This window comes from Cyprinodon tularosa, unplaced genomic scaffold (genome assembly GCF_016077235.1).
Source record: "Cyprinodon tularosa strain WSP-4 unplaced genomic scaffold, ASM1607723v1 ctg1074, whole genome shotgun sequence".
Lineage (NCBI taxonomy): Eukaryota > Metazoa > Chordata > Actinopteri > Cyprinodontiformes > Cyprinodontidae > Cyprinodon > Cyprinodon tularosa.
Window position 1 is genome coordinate 37,286 of NW_024037865.1, and position 8,646 is coordinate 45,931.

An 8,646-nucleotide genomic window follows, 5' to 3' on the forward strand; every position below is an offset into this window, starting at 1 on the left:
CCACTAACAACTTCTCATTTGTGATTATGTGTTTTATTGCAAATACTGCAGTAAGTTTACTTTAATGTGTACCAGCCTCCAAACAGAAGCTCCAGCTACTAAATGTAACTTACCTGCTTTCTTTGAGCCAGTTTTCATCACAGCTGCATCTTTCTCCTTCCCCCTCTCTCATTTCCTATTTTCAGCTCATGAGACCTTCACTCTGTGTGAGTCCATCTTTAGCGCCTCTGCTCCTCCATGTAAACACTCGCTCCAGCTCAAAACAGCTCGAGGGAATGGAGCATCTGGAGGCAGTGAGAGGATGGAGGAAAGAGGTGTGTATGTAGTGGTTGGGGACGCTAATCTGCAACGTGCCTCTGCTATTGACTGCTATCATTTACACATGCACAAAAATACATACTTGTTTTATTTTTTCTTCTTTTAACTCATTATGCCCCTAGTGTTCAGTTTCTATGTTCTGTTCATCCTGTGGGTGTTCTCTGATAAATATTCTCTAGCATCACAGTGGGTTTTCACTTTGTGCTGCAGTCATCTCTTAGTTTTCATTGAACATGTATACTTAAAATTAGCCATATATATATATATATATATATATATATATATATATATATATATATATATATATATATAGCTGTTCCTAGGACTGCGCTCTTCTGGACAGAGACCTCCCAGGTAAAACATCAGAGGTCTCTGTCCAGAAGAGCGCAGTCCTAGGAACAGTTAAGATACTGCGCAGAACCCTCAAACTCCCAGGCCTCTGGTAGAGGACCCGAGCTTGAGGATGACACCTACCACCCCACGAGGGGTGAGAAAACAGTTTATATATATATATATATATATATATATATATATATATATATATATATATATATATATATATATATATATATATATATATATATATATATATAAGTTGTTTTCTTCACATCCTTCATTGTTGTCATGCCAATAACAACCATAATATTTGTTGTTTCTAGAGGAAGCTGAAAATATGCCTGCTATGGGTTTGTCTTATTTTACTGTTTTCTACCTTCTCCAATATCTGTTTTATTATTTTTTATTAGGATACTCTGCTGCAAGACACCATAGATGCAACAAGGTGGTGTGGTACTGCAACATTAAAGGGGAAACTTTTCCCTCCTCAGGTCATCTCCACTCTTACATGACTAATAGAAGATTGCAGAAGAGCAGTGGAGATCTTCGCTCTGATCACCTGGATCCGGATGAGGATCCAGGTTATCCTTTTTACCTTACAGCAGAATTATGAGGGACTTTTTTGCCAAGAAATGGACAATATTGAAATGCAGATCTATTCTGTGTGTTCCCTGCCTTTGTTGTAGCCTGCTCTCCAGACCTGGTGTTCCTCTGTTCCCCTCTAGGTTTGCATTTGTGTACTGTTCCTGTACGGTAACAATTCCTGACATGTACTTGGTTCTTAAGATATAGAATGTCTCTGGTACAACCAGATACAATAGGTTTCTATAGAGAGAGATGTATTATATTGTGTCTGTTCTGGGGGAAAGCAATAAAAAGATTAGTTTTTAATATATACCTATATGTGTATATATATATATATATATATATATATATATATACATATATATATATATATATATATGTATATATATATTAGGGATGCACAATATTGGGATTTTGGCCGATATCCGATATTTTAAAACTCATATAGCCGATAACCAATACCGATGTTAAAGCTGGACAAAAATAAGTAGTCATTGAAAATAGCAGTTTTGTTATCCATTTCTGACACTTTGAAAAATAATATACTCAAATATATTTTCATATGCTGATATCAAATTGATTTTTAAAAGCGCGGTATCGATCTATTTTACTTTTTAAAATCTCGTGAAATTTCATCGTTCTGTTACAAACTCTCATGATATTTTGCAAATTCTTGTGAGATTTTGTTAGTAAAATAGATTGATACCGCGTCAATATATAACCATATAAAAATACGGCAAAATTTCGTGGATTTTCGGTGGATTTCGTAGCATAATGATGACATATAGCAATATTTCATTAGTAAAAGAGATTGATATGGTGCATATGAAGATATTGTGATATTTTAATGTATCAATATTTTTTCCCTCGTCTTTAGAAGTTTTTAAGTGTAAAAAAGAAGTTTTTGAGGAAGAAGAAGAAGTAGTATTCTATATATATTTTTTTAGACTTTAGAAACTCAGAAGCTGATCAAATATCGGGTTAAATATCGGTGGGGTGGCCGATGTCCGATATTCAGTTTTAAGGCCGATACAGGCCGATACAGATAGGGGGCCGATTATATTGTGCATCCCTAATATATATATGTATATATATATATATGTGGATTATTATCACATTCATTGGATTCAAAACTAATACTTTTCTTAGGAATTTCCAAAAGCCTAAATGACAAATGGCAGCTCTATTTTATTGTTAGAATAAGGATAAAATGAGCAATGACTACACTATAGATCACTGTAGTGCCTCCAAACTTGTAGGATACATAGATAACCTCATCTGGATCATACTACAACTCTTACTTTGGGAAGATAGGTGAAACTTCATTTTTGGAGATTTTGTCTTTGTTTTTATAAGCATATAATAGCCAATAATTACACTATAGATCATTGTAGTGCCTCCAAACCTGTAGCACACACAGATAACCTCATCTAGTTCACACTACAGCTGTTACTTTGGGAAAATGTGCTTAATTCTTTTTTTTTTTTTTTTTTTTTTAGATTTTTCATTGTTATTATAGGAATATAAACGCCAATAATTACTTATGACTTAGACAGATTTATTTAGTCTTTTTCTATACACAAGTGTAAACAAAGAGAAATTTCATTTAGAACAGCTCTAGAAAATTTCATATTTTAAAGTGTAGCTTTGAAAACAGTAATAAATACATAAAAAAAAGTTATATAAACATATGATAGTATATTTACAGTTCTAACATTCTTTTTTTCTTACTTTGGGAAGATAGGCCAAACTGTATTTTTGGAGATTTTTCTTTGTTATTATAAGCATATAATAGCCAATAATTACACTATAGATCATTGTAGTGGCACGAAATGTGTAGCACACATAGATAATCTCATCTAGTTCATACTACAACACTTACTTTGGGAATATGTGATAAACTCTATTTTTATAGATGTTTGCATTGTTATTATAAATAGGCCAGGTGTGCAATCTCTGCAACAGGAACCACAGCACTGAGCGTTGTGTGCACTGCACAAAGTATACCTGTCGCAAATGCAGGAAAGACTCACCTTGGGTTTGTAAAAACTGCTAAATGGGACAATTGTAGCTTCATATGTAGAGCTGTTCTTTGGGTGAAATAAATGTTACTGCTATACTGAAATACTGTTTGTCATTCTCTAAGCTGAAATGTTGAATGACGTAAAAAAGGCGAGACAAGACAAAATACAATTATTCTCTAAGTTGTTCTTTCTTTCACATAGTGAGCTTTGCAATATAAATGAGTCTGTTGGTGAATGGACAATATAAATAGGCTCTGCCTTGCCTTGTTGGAAAAGCATGGTTATTATGTTATATATTATGTTCTCAGCTCAGGAACTAGGACCCCTATGATATCTGGTTGTCAATAGGTTTGCCTAAAGAAAAGATTTGGATATAACTTATCAAGTTATTGCTGCAAAAATGTCTGATGTTGCAGGAGAAGGTAATGAAAAGTGCTTGGAGCATGCTCTTGTTCTGATGCCAGTTTGTTTCAGGCTTATCCAGTCTCTTGTAGAAGAGCTGGTCATATCACAGGTTATTTGCATTACAACAAAGACACTTTGCAAGGTAGAGTGAATACACAAACTTGAAGAGGGGAGGGGGGCTTGCAGGAAAACTGAGGCCCCGTCCACACGAAGTCAAAACGAACACGAAACGCTAATATTTTCCAGAACGTTTGTCGTAAAGACGGAGACGTAAAATAAATGTGATCGTCCACATGAATGCATGAAAACGCTGCAAAATGTATGCCAGGCCTGTAAGTGGCGCTGTGGTGCCAAAGCAAAAATAGGCGAAAACAGGCAACGAAATGTTGGGCATGCGCAGTAATATTTATACAACAACCAAACCGGAAAATGGCCCTGCGGGTCCATTTTCGTGGTTCAGTCAAATTCAAATGCTGAACTACGTCGTCGATATTGCTCTGTTCTTCCTGGAGATATTCCAGAAGAAGAAGATTCTGTTGTAAGCCCGACAGCAGGGTGAGTAGCATGAACAGCAACCATTCAACACAGTACGGCGCCATTGTTGTTGTGATACTGTGTCGCGCATGCGTGTTTAGAGGCGACGCTATAACGCATGCTTGTAAGAAAAAAAATGCGGTTAGAGCTTAAAGATGGAAACGCGAAAACGGCGTTTCAAAATCTTCCCACTCTGAAGGCTGAATAAAAAAAAGATCGTTTACAGACCCCCGAAACGCCGGCTTCGTATGGATGAGAGGCTGGTTTGGTGAAAAATGTGTGCATTTAGGCCAGGGTTTGGCTTCGTGTGGACGGGGCCCTAGTGTTAAGAAACCGTCTCTTGACCCAGATGACTTGGTCAATTATAGACCTATATCCAGTTTTCCTTTCTTATCTAAAATTCTTGAGAAAGTAGTTGCCAAACAAGTGTGCGATCACTTACACCATAATGAACTTTTTGAAGAGTTTCAGTCTGGCTTTAGACTCATCATAGCACTGAAACAGCTCTGGCGAAGGTTGCTAATTATATTCTCATGGTCTCAGATAATGGACTTATATCTGTGCTCGTCCTGTTGGATCTCAGTGCTGCATTTGATACAGTTGACCATAATATTCTTTTAGAAAGACTTGAATATTTTGTTGGAATTATAGGAACAGCACTAGACTGGCTTAAATCTTATCTGATAGATTTCAGTTTGTTCATGTTAATGACAAATCTTCCTCATGCTCAAAGGTTACCTGTGGAGTACCACAGGGATCAGTGCTAGGACCAATTCTCTGTACTATATACACTGTGCAGAATTATTAAGCGAGTTGTATTTTTGAGGATTATTTTTATTATTGGGCCACAATTGTGTTCTCAGTCCCCCCAAAAGAGTCCTTCATATCAAAGTTTCATATTTTTGGAAGTTGATGTGTTCTTTTTTAGATTTGGCCATTTTATGAGGATGTCTGTGTGCAGGTAAATATTACTGAGTAGAATTATAAGACAACGTAATAAAAAACAAATATATACCCATCTCACTTGTTTATTTTCAACAGGTAAACCAATATAATAACTCAAAATTCAGAAATAAACATTTGCGACATTCAAAAACAAAAAAAATTAGTGACATATAGCCACCTTTCTTCGCCATGACACTCTAAAGCCTTCCATCCATAGATTCTGTCAGTGTCTTGATCTGTTTGCGATCCACATTGCGTGCAGCAGCCACCACAGTCTCCCAGACACTGTTCAGAGAGGTGGACTGTTTTCCCTCCCTGTAGATCTCACATTTCATGAAGGACCAAAGGTTCTCCATGGGGTTCAGATCAGGTGAAACAGGGGGCCATGTCGGTATTCTTTCTCCTTTTAGACTTTTTCTGGCCAGCCATGCTGTGGTGTATTTTGATGCGTGTGACGGAACATTGTCCTGCATGAATATCATGTTTTTCTGGAATGATGGCGACTTCTTATTGTACCACTGTTTGAAGAAGGTGTCTTCCAGAAACTGGCAGTGGGTCTGGGAGTTGATCTTGACGCCATCATCAACCCGAAAAGGTCCCACAAGCTCATCTTTGATGATACCAGCCCATACCAGTACCCCACCTCCACCTTGCTGGCGTCTGAGTCGATAAGGAACTTGCTGCCCTTTACTGATTCAGCCTGGTGCCCATCCATCCATCTGGCCCATCAAGACTCACTCTCATTTCATCAGACCAAAACACCTTGGAGGAATCAGTCTTCAGATATTTCTTGGCACAATCTTGATGTTTTGTCTTGTGTGTCTTGATCAAAGGTGGCCTTTTTTCAGCTTTCCTTACCTTGGCCAGGTCCCTGAGTATTGAGCACCTTGAGCTTCTCAGCACTCCAGACATTTTACAGCTCTGAAATATGGCACAACTGGTGGCTAATGGCTTCCTGGCAGCTTCACGCTTGATCATTCTCATTTCATGCAGATTTAGTTTGGGTTTTGTTTTTCAAGACGCTTCTTGCTCCCCTGTTGGCTATTTTTCTCATGAACCGCATGATTGAGCGATGATCCCGCTTCAAAAGCGTGGTAATTTCCAAACTGCTGCACCCCTCTGAAAGACATCTGACAATTTTTGACTTATCAGAGTCTGTCAAATCTCTTTTCTGACCCATTTCGCCAAAGGAAGTTGTCTAATAATTAAGCACACTTTATATAGGGTGTTGTTGTCATTAGGCCACTACCCTTCTCATTAGAGAGATGCACACCACCTGATTAACTTAATTGGTAGTTGGCTTTCAAGCCTATACAGCTTGGAGTAGGACAAAATGTATGAACAGGATGATGTGGTCAAAATAATTATTTTGCCCAATAATTCTGCACACAGTACATATGCTCCCAATCGGTAGAGTTATTAGACAGCATGGGATTAATTTCCACTGTTATGCTGATGATACTCAGCTATATCTGTCTATAAATCCAGATGAAGCTAACCCATTACATAGATTACAGGGCATGTTTTGAAAACCTGGATTACTAGTCCGTCACTTCATTAGGATGGGATTAAACTGATTTCAGATAATAAAGTAAAAAATCTTGATGTTTTTGATCAGGACCTGTCATTTAAATTTAAGTTTCTGGAATCTCCTTCTTTCATCTGAGGAATATTGCAAAAATTAGAAATATCCTGTCCAGGGGTGATGCTGAGAAACTAGTCCATGCATTTGTTACTTCAAGGCTGGACTATTGTAATTCTTTACTATCAAGAAGTCCACGGTGGTGGGCCTCATCAGAGACGACAACGACCTGGACTACGGAGAGGAGGTGGAGCAGCTGGTGGACTGGTGCAAAGATAACAGCCTGATCCTGAACGTAAAAATACGAAGGAGATCATCTTGGACTTCAGGAAGAACCACGCTCCATTGGTCATCAACAGCTCAGCTGTAGAGGTGGTCAGCAGCACCAAATTCCTGGGGGTGCACATCACAGACACCCTCACCTGGAATGTAAACACCACCTCAGTGGTCAAAAGGGCACAAAAGCGCATGTTCTTCCTGCAGAGGATGAGGAGAGCCAACCTGCCCCCATCCATCCTCACCACCTTCTACAGAAGCACCGTAGAGAGTGTTCTGACCAGCAGTCTCACTGTGTGGTGTGGAGGCTGCAGCACCTCAGAGTGGAAGAAAGTAAGGAGAGTGGTGGGAACAGCAGAGAGGATCATGGGGGCTCCTCTTCGCACCATTAAAGACATTTCATCCCCGCTCTGCATTATATTTTATCATTATATATATATATATTTCAGAAACTGAAATGTTAGAATTGTAAATTTACAGTCATATTACTGTTTTTTTTTTAATATTTTTTAAATATTTTTCAAGGCTGCACTTAAAAAAATAAATACATTGTCCCTGAGAGCTGTTCTAAACGAAATTTATTTTTGTTTTACACTTGTTTAAACAAAATGACAAATAAATCTGTCCAAGTAATTCTAAGATTTTTACTAAGTACAAAAATCAGATCTGGTTCCCTTCAGGCTGCATTGTGAACACAGCCATAGTTAGATCCTTCATTCCTCTAGTTGCTTTGTTGTAGCGGCTCTGGACACACACAGTTATAGCAACTGAAACACTTATTTTATCAGGTGCCAAACCAACTGGGCCAGAATGCGTACCTACATTATTTCCTAATCTAAGTTCTCCAACAAGCAAAGGAGGATTTATCCAATGGCCAGATTTGAACACACTCAGGATCTAAAAAGCAAAAAGATTAATGCTGACGGAGGAGCAACAGGAAAGACTGGAGAAGACAGAAGCTGAATGACAAACTATTTATTTTAGAACTTTAGTTTGTCTGAAAATATCAGAGAAAACATGGAAAATGATTGTAATTTATATGAAACCATATAAAGAAGCACATTTTTACAATCCATGAAGTTTTTATTTCTGCTCATTCATCAATTTAGAAGTGATTACAATAATTAAAAACATCCACAGCAGAATATAATCCATAAAATGAGTTGTATAAAATAGGTGATAGTTACTTTCAATCATAGCAGGTAAATAGAACATCTACAGAATCAAGAACAAAACTATTAGAATTAGTTTAAAGGAAAATTATACTTTCAAAAATCTTTAAAAATCAGAAACTTCACACTTCTAGAGGAGAGTGAGACTACTTCAATAAATTATTAAGACAAAGGCTTTTTACCAAGTTAAAGCAGGTTCAAACTGATCAGTAAAAATAACATCAACATCATCAATCCTGTTTATCTTTTTAAACAAACATGTTTAATCATTTTAGGACTTCAATTTACCTGAACTACAGACTCCAGCCTCTAAACTGAGTTCTTTGATGTCCCGTAGTTTAACCCCATAATCCCAGCACCCCCTTTCAAGGTGGCTGGAGCTACTTTGCAACATTAACTGAATTGGCTAAAATCTGATCACTTGAAGCTGACCTCTTAAAAAATCCTCCAAAAACATCAGCAAAACTGA